General features: G+C 30.7%; 1 protein-coding gene across 2 annotated transcripts in view; it reads right to left on the reverse strand.

Moving 5' to 3' along the window:
* LOC141457276 (uncharacterized) overlaps positions 1-17,118 on the reverse strand; it is a 63,947-nt gene that overhangs the window by 3,332 nt on the left and 43,497 nt on the right. The window lies entirely within an intron of this gene.

Consider the following 17,118-nt stretch of genomic DNA (forward strand, 5'->3'; position numbering starts at 1 on the left):
AGCCATTTAATCATTTCTGGGATTTTCTAAAATTTGAATGCAGTCAACATTTTCAACTTCTAATCCCACTGGTTATACCTATGTTGCTGGCATTCTAATCTACAAACAACAAATGAGAAACTCAATTGGTTTGTGTAATGATTCTGAACCTCACGACCACTTTGTTTTAGGGAACCGATCTGGATTTAACTTCCTTATAAAAGATTTATTTGTTTGTTTCAAATTCTGCTAATCAATTTTTATTTCGACAATTATTCTTAATTTTTTATCATTTTCACAAAAGAACAGATTTTTAAATTAGGGTTACTAGCATTCTTACGAGTATCTTACATGACTCATAAATTTCTTGCTAACATAGAAAACCAGCGCTAACGCCTTGGCAGCCGATGTACCCCCAAAGCAAATACTGGAAATGTATTTGAGGTCCTCATTCTCATTAATAAAAATATTTAAGCAGTAACTTATTAAAGTAATGCCAATTTTTAATGCGGACTTTAAAACCAACTACTGTTCAGGTATCGTGAAGGAGGTTGATGAACAGATATGTTACTTTACGATTCAATTTTAGGTAACAGGGTAACATTCATTATTATGCATTTCCTAACTTAATGCAATAGATAAAATTTAGCCAGGACCGGGAATGAAACGGAGAATAGCATGTATCTCAGCTTACCTGCATGTATCTCTAAGCAAAAACAACTCATATGGAAAAATACAATTTCAAGAAAATTTGCTATTTGGAGTTAACAATAAAAAACTTCTGTTACGTTTTTTATTTGATTTGTTATTCAGACTTCTTGTGTACTTGTTATTCTTCAGTACCTACGTTAAAGAGTAGGTCAGTGTCCTTTCTTAACCGCTGCAAAGGTAGTAAATACGTATTTGGCAAATAATAACCGCAAGTATGGTTTCTTTCTGAAGAAAAGGATTTAGCGGTGAATAGATATCTCATTGACTATAGACCTCTTCATTTTCCATGTAATTCATATGAAAATAATTAGAGACTCTACAGAAATAGTAAACATAGAGCACATTGAGTTTTGTTTTGCAATCAATAAATAAGTTTTGTGGGAAGATCTACGTCTGTGGCTTTTCAAATAATTACTCAGCCACTTCAATTCAATAGAGCCAGATAATATTCTGAAAAAGAATAAAATAACTAGCAGAAAGAAGGTGAACAATACCGCACTGGTTTCTATAAATTTTAAATAAATGTTCATACGGTTAATGTCCTTTCAAACTTCTTCAGTTGATACTTCAAAAAGAAATGAACATCCATAGCAATAGTGAAAATAATCGGCCCGGCCAAACCATCTGAAACTGACTGGAAAATTGATGTAATCTCATTTGTTGTTACAACAGGGTTTGTCAACAGGGAAAGATGGAGTTACCATCTTTCATGACAAGGTTGCAGTTTGGACTTTTCCTTTCATTGGTTTATAAAGCTCTAGAAAAGCCTAGGATAATTTAGAAACGACTGTCCCACCCTATTAAAAAATGTTATGTATTCTTTAATTTCAAATACCTAAATTTTATTTTGTTGAGTACACATAATGAGAAATAAAAGCTTTCAGTTTTAGTGAAGCACCTTTTTTCCTGTATGTAAGTTTTGTAGTTTCTATGCTAAACCATTTTTGAAATTTCGCAAACCGATCATTATTGAGGTGCGAAAACGCCTATCTCTGTGTCATGATAAATATTATTATAAACAACGCTTCGAAAGTTTTTAAGAAATGGTGATCGATTAATGTATATGTTTAAAAGAGGATGGTGCTTATCCAAGCACCATGGATTTCTTGTCTCGCCGATCAGTACTGCATAATTTGAAAAGAAAACAAGATCTAACAGAACACACGAACATATCTTTCTTTATGAAAAAATATTTAAAGATAAATCATCAGGGTAGAGAGCCGAGCTAGGTTTAATGTCTAGGTTAGTGATCTCATTGAAAATAAATTAAAAAATGTTGGCCCCAGAAAAAAATCTTGAGGAACACCAGCTGAGGTCAGATGAAACGCTACTATCAGTTAAATACATTAAATTTTCTGTAATCTTATTAATTTTAATTTTAATTAAACATTTCAGCATCATAGAGAGATATGCAGGCCTCTAGCTCTGTTCAGCAGATATTAGTATGTCAATTCTCTTCTTTTTTTTTATAAATTGTGTGCTACATCTATGTCTTAAATGATTTTGATTAAAATTTCAGCGTTATTAACAGCGGAAGTTAGCCAAATCTCAGTAAAAATAATAGTGTGATAGTAATGTAAGTACCACTCTCTAATGCAGGCTAAGTGGAATTAATTTATTCTTACATACAATTAGATTACAACCAAGTAAACTTACAAAGATTTCTCAATTTACCTTCATATTATTATTTCAGTCAGTTTTTTAGAGAACCAAGAACTAAAAAATATTCTTAAGTGAGAGAATCCATCACGAAGTCTTATTATTTATAACATTAAATTGTTATCCAATTAAAGCTTAAACTGAGTCGATGGTTTGATCTAAGCATTCTTCGTCCAGTTTTGTTAAATTGATTAATATATTTCAAAATCAATTACATTTGAGAAACTAGGACACTATGTATTTTTATTAATTCTCTCTTCATAATATGGTTCGAGTGGGCACAGAATTAACAGTTGCCCACATGTCGAGAGTGGTCAGTAATTTTTAAATGATTAATTAAAAATAAACCTGCTACTATTAAGAAAAAAATTACTCTATAAAAACTTCTATGACAGCGTGAGAAAACAGCATTTGCTTATTTGTTATGTAAGCTTGCTAAATATCAATTTTTGTTTTGGTTAAATGTGTAGATTTTTACACTGTTTTACAGCGAACTTTTTTATTCCATTCTCCTTGGAGATATAACTAAGAGGCAAACATTTGTATTTATTGGTTATTTTCTATTCGAACTACGAATGGGCGAAGGACAACTAAAACAACATTCAATGAACAAAGAGAGAAATGGATAGGAAGTAGGAAATAAATGCATCTGAAAATTTGCAGTTTTTAATTGTAACGATAGTTCAATCTCTTAAGTGCTTCTATAAAATTTTCAAAGTCTCTTAATGACTATTTTAGGACAAAAAAATAAATAAATAAATTAGAAATGTGATACTGTTAGATAGATGCACTTGTAAGTGCTATTTGTCAATATTTCCAAGCGATGGATAAACATTATCTAAGAATGCCTGAGCCACAAAATAGATTATCGGCTCTAACGTTAATTTTAATTAAAATCAATTAGAAGATTGTCTTTGCTTAATAATAATACTTTGAAGTTTGCGTTCCTGAAATGTAGGAAGTAACTACAGATTCCACGGGAAAAAAAACTGTTGATTTTTATCTAATCAGTTATTAATCATTAAAAATGACGTCAAATAAATATAATCAATTTAACAAACCTGCGAAGACTTGTAAGTTGACAAAGAGAAAGAAAATTACAAATTTCTTTATTGTTGGCGATGTCCCCATTGGTGACGAGCATATTTAACGATCTGATTGTTCGGGAAATTAGCTGATATAAGAGCTGACTTTTGTCAAGGAAGAATGACGTGATAAGAACCTCGAATCGTTATTAGAATAGAGCTTTCTGCTAAAAAAAAAAAAAAAAAAAACAATATCTTTCCTTACAAGGAAGTTACCATGCAACACTCTTTCCAAGAACACAGAGAAATTGAGATAAAACTCTTCTCTGAGATAATCTGAGTAATATTTATATTTATTTTTTGCGTCGGGAAGGAGTTTTGGGTGAATTTATTTTGCAGGCAGGAGTCTAGATTTTTTTGTTTTTTGTTTAATTTCCCGAGAATTTTAAATGATAAGAACCTAATATGATTCTGCCATCTAGGGAAACCAGTTAACAATATTAGATATTTAATTTATCAAAAGTCCAAAAATAAGTAAATTTCCTATAAATTACTAGAGAACAGAAAAAGTATGTATATTTAAGCAATGCAGAAAATAGGACATTAATTGTGGTGATAAGGAAGTAAACTAATAGACGGTCAGTGCAAGCGATGATTCGGGCGACTCTTTATAAATTGCACAACAGAACTGGGGAAATGGAACGTTCTACAAAACTTAATTTACTTCATTTAAATCATTTGTTAAAACTTTATAGTCTACATGCAGGTCAAGGTTTTGGTTACTTTATTGTGAATTAATTTGTTAAGATTACTGATAATAAACTATGATGACGTAATAAAAAGGTAATCTAATGAAGTATGTAATTACCTACTACCATTTGTGAAAGGTGTATTACGTTATCATAATGTAATATAAGGAATATTAAAATTAATTAAGGGAACGACTGAATTGTCCATTCATTACTAACAGTTGATTTTTAACGAAAAATAAAAATTGAAAGATTTCTTTCCGGCTTAATTATGCAGTTCTATTCTCTTTCAATAGAATAGATTCCAAAGAAGCCGAACAGATCTAGTTTCAAATAATTTACAGTAGTCATTCGTCACATATCCAAATCAATAGATTTGTAGTTAATTTATGAAAAAACAGGGAAATAACGCCAATGTTAAGGAAAACAAAATTATCTTTTGTTTAGTTTAAACGTGTAGTGATTGGACGATAGTTAATGTGCAGAATAATGTGAACAAATGATATCATCATGACGTGCAAGAAATATGTCATCTGACGAAAATAAAAACTTTCATTACTGCAATAATTACCATTTATGACAAATTTTGTTCTTGATAACAATTTTACATGTTGCTCTTTTAAAAATGGAGGGTATTAATCTGTCACCAATTTCAATTCTGATAAGTGAATACTTATACGTTGAAGTTCCTTAACTGAAATTTCTTTAGAGTCAAACATCTACTCATTTTCTGGAACTTCACTGGAAAAATCACTGTTTTGTGTAAAAATAGAGCAGATGAAAGTGCTAAGCATTAAGTTCAAAAGGATTCTGTGCAACCAGAAAGACTAAAAACAGTAGTCTTCTCGTCTAACTTGCTTTAATGAATAAGAACAGAGACTTTGTAAAAGCTTTATGATATTAACGTAATAACCGTTGACACAGCAATAGTTTGAAGCTCTCATTAATGACATCATCAGGCCCTGAAGCTACGAGCAACTTAAGATTCCCTGTACCCTCTTCAGTACCCTGATGTGATCTCATATTCTAAAATCGGATGGCAATCAAAACTCAGGAGAAAAATCAGGAGTAGATTCATCATATTGTAATGCATACTGCGCTTAAATTTCTCACCAAAAAATATGTTCATTAATCCGTAAAAATCTAAATAATTAATTTTGTAAATCTGCTCTCCTTAACGATTTTATTTTGACATTGTGTTATTTTCGTTCAATTCACCACTGTTATTAGAAGTTCGTAGTTTTCAGATCATAGATTCTCCGTAGTCTTTTGGAAATTCTTTCTGGAGAATATTTTTTTAATTAAAAGTTAAAGTGATATCTACGGCAGTTAATTTTACGGAAATTAGTGGAAGCCTTCGGAAGTAATAATTGAAATGTAGAAATATTCATTAAAGGCATTTCCGTTTGAAGCGACAGTTGCGTTTATCGCTTTAGGATCGCAGCTTCTGCGATTTTCTTTAATATATTGAATATATTTTCAATACACTTTTTCATACATAGATCCAAGCACATATTTCCACATAACTCTCGAACAGATGTAGATAAAAATTGCAAAATATTTTTTTTCCTTCAAAGTATTTCTTAGCTTAATCACGACAAAGAATGAAAATGAAAAAAGCCTTATCAGTTATTGATATTTTGAAAGATTGGAATTTGTAATCTTTGTTTGGGAAATTGATCTTGTTTTGAAAGAATAAAACAATCTCTTGCTTCAATTGCGTCTTTATTACAAGAATGTTATAAGACAAACGGATTGTCTGATATCTGTTATCCAACTTACTTAATATCGGATACAAGTGTCTTCCTTTCTTTCTTACAATGTTGCATTTCATTTCCAAACTATATTGTCAATTTGATTTCTTTTGGAAATTTCTAAACTCTTTTTGGTGAAATAGTTGCTTAATATCAATTGCGTATTTTCAACTAACAAATATATAACCAATTACCTTAAATAATACATGTTTCTCATTAACAATATTGGTTCACCTTTTCCTTACTTATATTACGTTGGACTGTATTAATAATAACTGCTTTTAACATTCCTTACTAGGATATAAGGTGGAATGAAATGTTGGGATGGTTGCGTATGTTTGGAATCAGGCTTCCAGAACTGCAGTTTCATACCTTGGATGAGCTCTTTAGTTTAGTCGAGACTCTAAAAAAATGCAACTGAGGTTTCAAACGAGACTTTAGGGAGATGTTACTGTGATCGCCTCTGTTTCATCAGATTCTGAGCTAAAAATGATTCAAACTTGATTCAAATTAAATTATAAAATTAAACAAAAATATATTTTTCTACAAAAATCTGGATAGCCAAAGACCTCAAAAATTAAATTAAAATTTTTAAATTAAATTATGATTACTTAAAGAAGAAATAACAAAAAATGATTTCAAAATTCACTAACGTAGCAGATGTTCGATAATTTTGATAAATGATGGGCATTATGAATTGTAAACCCAATTAATCCAAAAAGAAAGAGTCCTTTTCATTAAGCGAGCAGCTGTTTCTGAAATAACTATTTTTTCGTGAATTGCTACTCAAGGATTAGCTAAAATTTCGTTGTAAAAAGATAAAACTAGATATAAAAGTTATTGTACGCTCTTGGCCCTTGTTATTTTCAAGGATATTATGTGGGTTTAGTGGTCGTAATGTATTTTATGTAGTAAAACAAATTACAAGGTTGGCTATTTCATTGATTTTAGATTTTAAATAATTAGATGGACACGAACTAGGTCAGGATCAAATTCATTGATAAACGAAACATTGTGAAAGTCAACAGTTATTGTAACTATCACAGTGCACGCTTAAAAATGTATGTAATTTGTCTGTGCAGTTACAATTCTCTCACACATTGTACTTTTAACAAACAAATATTAATATTGCAGACAAAACTTTCAATTTTATCGTCTTAGTGTTGCTTGTGAAAAATTTCCACCCGTTATGAAGTTAGAGAAATTTCACTGCTAAACTCATAGTTCCCATTGTTTTACATTAATAGAAAACTTTATTCAATTCTCCACAAACAACATTATATTTTCCTCGATGTTCTAACTTTTCATTTAGAAACTTGAATTAATAAGACCTTTATTAAATTTATTCAATCTAAAGAAGTTGTCTTAGAACCAGAAAAAATAGATTATAACAATAGAAAATAGGTTGACCTACATCTAGTGAACCCAGAAAAAGGCTTTTTTCTTTCCAGAGAGTCTCCAAAGTTCATTTTTTCTAAAAAATTTCTTTATCTGGTGATTCTGCGTTGACTAGTTTCCATTTAATTTGCCGCGCTATTTGGTTGAAGTGAATATAGTCTGAGGAATTCCTAGTTCTCTGCCATAACTTGTAGATTCTGTTTTCCTCATGAATAAGATTGAGAAACCGTTCTAGGCATTTAGTTTTATTTGTAGAATAGTCAGTGTAAATAATACAAGTGATTCATTAGTAGAGTTCCATGAATTTTTTAAATTAAGCAAGAACATTGATGATGCAAGAAGTTCTTTTATATCCTACAGAGTTAAAGAACATAATTTTTAAAAAGTTTAATTACGGGAAAATGTCGTTTCTGTAACAGCAATCAATCGTCCTTTCGTTTGAGCTATTAAAAACATCTACCTATTTTGTTTTCTACCTTGCAGAACGTACAGTTTTTCATTTTATGAATAATGAATGTAACTCTAGTGATTACATCTTTTTTTTTGCAATTTAGCTAATTGCCTTGTTTCATTCTAATTAAATAAATCATAACACTTAGATTTCTTATTATTTTAGTTTAACAATGAAAAGCTACCTTTAGGTAGCTTTAACTAACAGAGCCCTCTTCTAATGTGATGTAATAAATCGTTCTATAAGGACGATGACCTAAAAAACTCAAATTTTGAGATCTTTGTCCCTTTAAAGTGTTATTCAAAGTTTTTGAACATTCAATCCATATTTGATTCCGTTCAAAGTATAAATTATTTATTTATCTTGACATTTTGCGCACAATAAAATTTATGTTGTTTTTGAATAAAAATGAATATAACTTTTGTTACTTGTGAAACATAAAATGTAATTCTTTGTCTGAGCATAATTATAAATATCTTTCTTACAGCATATTACAACAGGTTTTGGAAAATTTTTAAAAAATGAAATTGAGTAAATTCAAGGTTGATCGGTTAGGTGAATTGCTATCAACTTAATAAGATTTTTCCTTCATTTTTCAATTTTATATGGAATCGTTCGCTTCCAAATTTGAATTTTAATCCATTACTCTCAATTAATGGAACTGTTTAAGTTGTAGAGTATAAGTGGCAAGAGGGATTTTCTTAATATAATAATCGGTATTAAACAATAATTGTAAACCGTTGGGCAGATATATTCTTAGGTTTGAAGTATTAGGCGAAGGAGAAAACAATACGAATATTCACCAATATCACCATGATGTTATTACCTTTTTCGTAGGCACAAATATATGTTGAATTGTAAGCTGTAATAAGTCCATAGATCCGGTTTAATTTATATGAAACAGTCTCTCCGACGAACCCAACTTTAAAAAATGTGATAAAATTTTCAAAACGGCGCAATTATTATTAGTGAAGTGCCTCACAAACCTTTTTTCTTTTTCCTGCAGCTTACTATTATTATTATTTCTTTTTATTAATGGCACATAATACCACTTAATTACATCACAATAATATGTTTCATTCTACTCAAATGTCTTGCAGGATGAATTACAGTAACTGCTTAATTAAAGATACCGTTTATCATTATTTTGTAACACCTTGCTGCAAATTCTTGAATTGTCTGCTAGTTTTTTTTTTTTTAATAGTAATTTTCACACTTTTTAAAAATATGTATCTTTGAGAAGATTCTCCTTTTGACCTACTAAAGAATTGCAATGTCATGGAGTTTTCAATTATTACTCAATACACGAGTCAAAAAAGGAATAATTTTATTTCTGTCCACCACTCTAGAGATGGGTTTGCAAATTTAAGCTTAATTTCTCATTCATAAACAACTTCATTATACTTACCTACTTCTTCTAGAAAGGCAATATTCTAAATTTTAATTTCAAAAACAAACTAAATTAAGAGTTAATGTAGGTCAGGTGAAACCCAATAAATAAAATCATGCCTAACAACATTCATTTAAACAGAAAAGAAAGTTTATAAAGCAAGAAATAAGTACTTTATTCAACTAAATAGGATGGGTGCCAGCATTGTTGTAGTTTAAGATATTAAGGCTTGTATATGTTTAGTTTACGAAATAGACCAACATGTGCATGTGCAGGAAACAAACGGTCTACATTTTACCAAGACTTGTTCTCTATTAATTCTTTATCAACATCTTAAAACTGGCTCAGCGAGAAAGTGTGGCCTGACGTAATTCTGGTGTGACTGGAGTTTCGGACACACGCCTACATATTTTATGAGTTCAGCAACATATTAACACAATGAAAGGTCATTTTGGATTTTTTGCTAAATAAAAAGCAAACAAAAAACACTCCTTTCGATTTTAAATTACCGGTTATATTGTATTATGAGGAAAATAAGTATCTGAAATAAAAATAAAAGATTGATGACTTAGATTTGCTGTAATGATGAGCACAATAATATGCTGGGCTTGTGCAAACTATAGGAAAATTGAAACTTTTGTTGTAAGAATAAGTCCTTATAAGCAATAAATAAAATTACAAATTATAGGAAATTTAGATTATTGTTTGGATTTTTCAATTCAATTATCTTTAAGAATTTAAATTACTACCCATTTTCAATTCAATACTTTCCAATGCCGATACTCTTCTTGTTCAATTTGACTAAATCTTTACTCTGCAGTTACAAGTAGGGTCTTTTGGTACTTAACTACTACATAGTCCAAATCCATGTCACAGTCTTTAATTAAACTGTCTACTTTTTTCATTTCAACTATGTTTTGGATACTTTAAAACTTAAATGACCTTGCTTTAGTCAATTTAATAACTAACTGTCATTGTTCAATTTACATGTATACAGGATGAACCGGTAAGAAATGTCCATAGGCCTACAGTGTGTAGTACATCTGAAGTGGAGTTCAATGACGTATTGGCCAACTTCATATTTTCCACTGTTCTTAAGTGACGTCACTTTAATTTTTTTATAAAATCATTACTTTTTTGCAATAAAAATGCTATTACTCAGAAAGTTTTAGTCCGAATTCGATTCTGATGACACGGTTAGAAAGACAGATAAATTTTCTAAAAATTGACATTATTTCGAAGCATAAGTCATTCTCCAAGCAGCCTCAATCTTCCTCCGGATGCTGGAAAAATAAAAGTAATCGAAATTTTTAAGGAAACTCATTAGGCCATTATGTGATCATTATCGGCACCTTTTATAAAAGTTTCCTTGCCTAATGGGCTTTCAAATGGTATATCATTTTATAGGATTCCTTTTATCTTCTTATGAGAAATTACGTTTGTTTTACAAGAAAACGTGTTCACGAGCACTCAACAGTGTTAGTTATCAAGTAGTTTCATTCATTGAAAACTCTTTTAGATGGGCCAGTAGTCAATTTTTAAAGTAGATTGTCTTAAAAAAACGAAGTCAAAGGTTACAAAGAGTTATACAAGTTCTAAATTTCAAATATCTGAATAAAAAAATGTTCAATCTTTTAAAATCGACAAAAGTTTTTAGAACTTAAATATTTTTAATTATGTTGCAGGAAATAACTGATTTTATAGCTGAGAAAAATTATAATATTGAACATGATATCTAATAACGATTCTCCGCTGCGAAGATCCACAAAAATATAACGTAATATAATGTTTGTTGTGATCGATGAGTGAGTTCCGTCATTACACAATACGAAATATAGATGGATGGATAGATATATTAGTTCAGTCACTTCACTATTTGGAGAGACTGAGTCAGCAACATGAGAATACTAATCAACCCAACTATTTGTTTACTAGAACCTTTCAATGTCACTAACAAACCATGTCAGGTACTTGGTTTATCAAACGACCATTAATCAAGTATTGCATAATTCAAATTATTTGGTTTCGGTGACTCGCTTGTAACAAATTGAGTGTTGCTTAGAAGTGGGGAGAAGTTATTTTTAATATATCCAGCGACAGAAATATTTCAAAGCTTATTTCCTGATCGTCGTTAGGATCCTGATTAAAGGGTTATAAATAGTAAATCTTTGGAATTATGAAGCCTCAAATTTTAGGAAAGGTTCTTAAAAAATAGGAGTGCACTTTTATAATTTACCAAGTTTTCTTTCTTTTTAAACCGTGAGTTTTCCTCAAATAAATGTGGGTGTTGTGGAGATAATGGAGGCATCTCAGGTATTACTGCTAGTCCTGCAGACATTAAAGTCAACCTCTCTTTTTACACTTGTGTTCATAGATTCTCAACGTCTCAACGTCAAGATTCTTCACAGTCAAACATTCACATAAAATCTGTTATTATGTTATCTGTAACAATTATCGTGATAAAACTGAAAGGGTAAATAGAAAACAAAGGTTCAAGAAAAATCGTTGGGGCTATTTTTTTTTTTTTATAAAATCGTGAAAAAATGAAAAATTGTCCTTTCGGTTGATTAATTGTGGCCAAAACTTGCACTATTGGTGCTAAGTGTAAGCACTGCGATTTTTAGTTTCAATGTAATGCTGCTTTTACATGCATTATTTGTTTAAAAACATTTCATATATTTTTTTTTGCGTTCAGAGAATTATAAAACAAATATTCCATTTTAGAAACCAGTTTAGAAACTTTGAAGAAATAAGTTTATAACAAGTTTTCAGAGCATTTGTCAGCATCTGATCCTAAATCGGCTACTAGGTAATAAATACGTAATGCTTTTATACATACTAAAACCTTGTTAAGCGGTAACATAGTTTATGATTGAGTTGTTATTAAAACTAAACAACAAGAACCAATTGGCCATCGAAAGAAGTGATGATAAAACCATATCTAATCATTGGCCACAGTTTTTATAAGAGTTAAGGCTTCCTCCAGTTAGAATAAACAATGAATACTGAAGTCGGATATAATGTAACCGTAACTAAAAACTCCTTGATATGCGATACTATTACGCTTGTAATAATTATAATAATAAAACAAAATCTGTGTGCGCATAATATTAATTCTCAGTGTTACTTGTGAAAAATGAGATGTTAGATGGTTAAAGACGACTGACAGTGAAGGTTCGGAAGGAAAATCTTAAATTAATCTGATGTGAACACTGATTCGAGTTCATCTTAACGTGGTTTTCGTAATTAAATTTTCTTTTAACTAATTACTAATTAGTACTAGAAAGTAGTTAACTTCCATATTATCCATGTACCACTTTAAAGGTGCAAAAATGTCGCCGAAAATCATAAAATCAACTCCAGAAAGTGGCACTTTTGGTTTACAAATTTGGAATTGGGTTACTTGTTTTATTATTATTAATAATTAATAAGCTGCAAGTTCATAAATTACCCGGAAGGGGAGTTAAAGAGGAATGACCAGTAACTACCCTCGCAACTCTCAGAGAATCTTAATCTTCGCTGGAACTAAATTGCGCTAAATGTACACCTTCCTTAGAGACTAATCGTTTGGGTCTTATCGAGATAATCTAAAAAAAAAAATGCAAAAAATCGTTTCAATTAAACAGTACTTTAAGTTGGTTGATTTTATCCAAAAGTTTACTGCCGGGTCCAATAAGCACCTAAATCATATACCAAATTTTAAATTTCTGCTATTTTTTATTTTATTTTTGGATTAAGCGGACAAAGCACACACTACGGACTGATGGATCAACAGTCAGATACAAACCAGATAGGCCACCAATTTGAAACAATCGCAATGCTTTCCCTTACCTAGAGTGGATATACTGAGTAAAAAATGGAATTTGTTTAGAGTTAGACTAGTAACAGAATAGTATGAAATTAAAAGAGTGTCACCAAAAGTGACACCAATAATTTCACAGTAAGACCTATATGTGCAGAGTAATCTAATGATTAAAAGAATAATTCTAAACTAAAAATCATTCTAACGTCACTGGATTAAATCCAGAAAACAGTAGCTTTAAGTCAGATTTCATGTACCTACCTGTACAATAATAACCAGCTGCTCAGTTTAGTTGGCTTTCCTTGGGTGGTCTTATTTCAAGCCGAAATAATCAATTCACCTGATTCACTCAACTAAACAGCAATAATTATTATTTCGATTTAATAACCAACAAAATGCTCAAATGGATTGACCAAGTAACACGCCAGATGTTTCACTCAAAGAGATCAACTTGTTTCATATAGCCTATCTCGGTTTTTTTGTACCTTGATATTAATGAATGAAGATTTTGTAAAAGCCGTGAGTTAATGGCATAATGAGCCAATAGCGCTTGAATATGTTACCTGCAGTCTTTGCGGCAAGTTTATTCACTTCACTCTTCGGGGGTGTTCTGAGGCGGCGAGAAACTTTGATCTTTATTTCTGTAAATTTTTACTCTATCCCAATATATTTTCTGCCATTTTGTGAAGGAATCGCCTTTGCTTTTATTTTTTATTTTTTACACTTGGCTACGCTTTCTTCGATAATAGCTTAATAAAGAAACATTTTTTGCTTTAAAAAGTTTAGCTTAAATTCCAAACACAGTGACAATGAATTGGTGGGTGAATGATTAAACCAAATATAGGCCTCTTGTGTAGAAAAGGTTTTGAACATTCATTATATTTTATATAAATAAAAAACCTTTTGCAGTATTGGAACAACTGAAAGTACGACGATTTCACTTTTAAATTAGCAATGAAGTGCACGTAATTAGCTAATAACGTCAATCAAGGAAGGAAGTAAAATTGGAAAAGTAATTATTGCGGCTGTGTATTATTGGAGATTTGTCAAAATATTTTCTTAATATATTTATTGGCAATTTTCTCCTCTTGAGTGTCATATGAACATTTTTCCTCGTATAATATTTTGTGAAATTTGCTCCCTAGTGCAGGGTTTAGAAATTATTTTATGGATACGTTCGAAAATTCCTTTGTTTTTTGTACCAAACAATTTTATTTTGGGTTAGATTATATTATACACACTTATGATCTTTGTGTTTATAAATTGTACTCCAATATCACTTCAAAATAGTCAAAAGAAGAGCGCTAGAGCTATCTTTCTTCAACTTCTCGTTTCTCCCAATATATTTGTCTTCTTGGCTGTTCTTAATGGATTTCGGCGGTAGTTTTTACATTTAAACATTTTAATTTATTAAATCTCTATTTTTCCCTTTCTTTGATAAGGCATTCTTAAATCTTTATTTTCTCTTTAATGGCAATTTAAGGATCTCGCTAAATATGTAAACCTCTTGGGACATTGTTACCAATAACTATAAGTTCTTGTAAATAAATAAAGTATAAATTGCGTCTTATAATATCGGAGTTCAATACTTAGCATGATAAAAGATCGTGGTAGACGAATGTTATATACGAGTATATTTTTAATAATTTTTTCTGTGACTCTTTTCCTCCCCAAAATTATTATTTTGTTTCTTACACTCGATTACTGATAATAATTGTAAATTTAGAAGTACGTGTAATAATCTAACCAAAAATACGATAGTTTTAAACTAAGAAATAAGAAATTGAAAATGTGTGTAATAAATATAATTTCTACGTCTTGAAGTACGTACATAAATTTTACAAAAATTGGCCTATGAAACGAATTTATTTGATTGATGTCTTACCAAGAAAAGAAACAAAAAAAAAAGAAGTTAAATATATAAGAAATAAAAGCTAATCATAGCAAAAGAAATGTACATTGTAATTTATTTCTTTATTATAGATGTGGTAAGTTTAGTTTGGCCCTAACCACCACCAGTGTGGAGTTCCGATAGAAAAAGAAAGCTTTCTAATGAATGAAGTTCAGGGCCGTCATTGGTAAACTTATCACGTCATCATAGCTATTTCACGGAGCTTGCGGTATTTAGGATTTGTTTTAACGTATTTAAATCACGTTAGTAGCAATTCACACGGAATTTAAAAAATAAACAAGTACAGAGCATTTTAAGATTTGCTTACTATAAAAATTAAAGGTCAGGTGTACAATACTGGATATTAATAGTGATTGTAGCGTATAATTGCATTATTTCATTGCAATAGTTCGTAATGGGTTATTTTGCCACTTCTGCTTTTTCCATTTAGAACAGGCCTCTACAATCGACGATCCTCGTAGCATTTTGTGCGACCTCCAGGGCGAAATGGAATTAAAAGCCTACAGTATCTACAGTATAGATGTAAACCCTCTTTAAGTGAAATAATTTCTTTATTAATTTTTTGCAGTCATTCTTTAGGACGGTATTAAAAAAGAAATATTTTCATTTTCTTAAATGTTATTAGACACTCGATAAAATTCGAGTGATCAATTCCCCATTATAGTCGGCTAGATTGTAACGTCGGATGTCTCCGCTTGACGGCGATGCAATATTTTATACCTTCAGGTTAATCTTTACCAAGATAGGGATGTGTGAGTCCTTTGGAAGATGCGATAACTATCGTGAATGTCCTTACCGAATAAGTGAATAATCCTGAGAAGGCGCCACGCTAGCCGAGCGGTTAGAGGCAAGACCTGTAGCTAATATGTATTGTGGTACTGGGTTCGATTCCCGGTCTTAGGCCTTGGATTTTATTTAATGGTTAATAAAAGAAATTTACAGTAGTTTGCTAGTCGCCTCCGTCCTCGACACCTAATTGGTAGTTTGACGTAAAGCCCGCTTGAAAAAAATAGAATAAGTCCTGAGGGAATGGGACAGTTCTAGACTATGGGGGCAGTCATCTAGACATGAACTTGGGATTATTAGTACAGTAGACAAACCAATGAAGTTCCTGATCCCTGCGTTGAATTGAAAGAAAAGGATCATTACTTATAAGAACTTAAAGCAAGATTTTTCTAAAAAGGTTTCGAATGTTTTTTAAAGCTCAGCTTTACCTTAGTGGTTAATACAGGAAAGTACATCATCTACTTTCTTTCTTTTATCGTCAAGTGCAAGTTCTTTATTTACATGTCCTTAAAAAGTAATCATTTCCTATATAAACCTGATTAGAAAACACAAAGAGCAACATTATACACAGTTAAGAGGAGCTTTTTTATTCGCCATTTCTCCAAATAGAGTCTCTGTCTGATTCTACAAGTGCTGCTTCTGATCCGTGACTAACACTAAGCGGAGAAACTAAAGATTATCCCATTCACACACCCTTTTGTCTGTTTTGGTGTTAATCTGATGAAGAATACATTCAGTCTACATCTGACTCCAAATTAATGTTATGAAAGGAAGCAGAAGTGCAAAGTATGAATTTCTACTAATATCTGCAATATTAATTATTAAATAAAATCCGTGCAAACAACTTCCGTTCTAGAATCTAACTTTGTGACCCTTGTCTCTAACCGCTTTATTATGATTAACCAAATAATCATGATTAACTGAAATAATTAAAAGTAACTAAAGTCTTTGATTCTTCTATTTTACATTATTTCATTGCAATTAAGGAAGTTTCATTCTAATAATACAATTTCAAATTAGTAGTAATAATCTTTGCTTTTTTAATATTTTAATGGTCCAGTTATTTGATCTTACAGTTGGAACATTCACTGAGTTATTTTGATGATTCAAAAACATTTTAAACATTTCTGATTCATTGATATTTTAAAACATGATCTCTTCCTTGCTGGACAAAGTCAAGCGTTTTCTTTAAGTTTTTATCTAACGTTATTCCCAGCCGTGTGATGGCAGTTCACATTCACAAGTAAGTAAGTTACTTACAGAATACACACTTGCCTTTTTTGCGATTTTCAAAACGAGTACTTCGTTGTCCGTTAATAAAATCTATTGCTTTCAAAATATACCTGAACATTCTCGCGACTTTAAAGATTGAAACTTTAATAATAATAATAATAAAAACAAAGTTACTCTAAATATTTATTGTCTTATTTTAGTACCAAAGGATTTTATAAAGTCAGAATCTCTTTCAGTTAGCATTAAGATTTTAGTAAGTTTTTCAAGTT

The sequence above is a fragment of the Rhodnius prolixus genome, unplaced genomic scaffold (assembly GCF_049639745.1).
Source record: "Rhodnius prolixus isolate KJV_2025 unplaced genomic scaffold, Rpr scaffold_1, whole genome shotgun sequence".
NCBI classification, from domain to species: Eukaryota; Metazoa; Arthropoda; class Insecta; order Hemiptera; family Reduviidae; genus Rhodnius; species Rhodnius prolixus.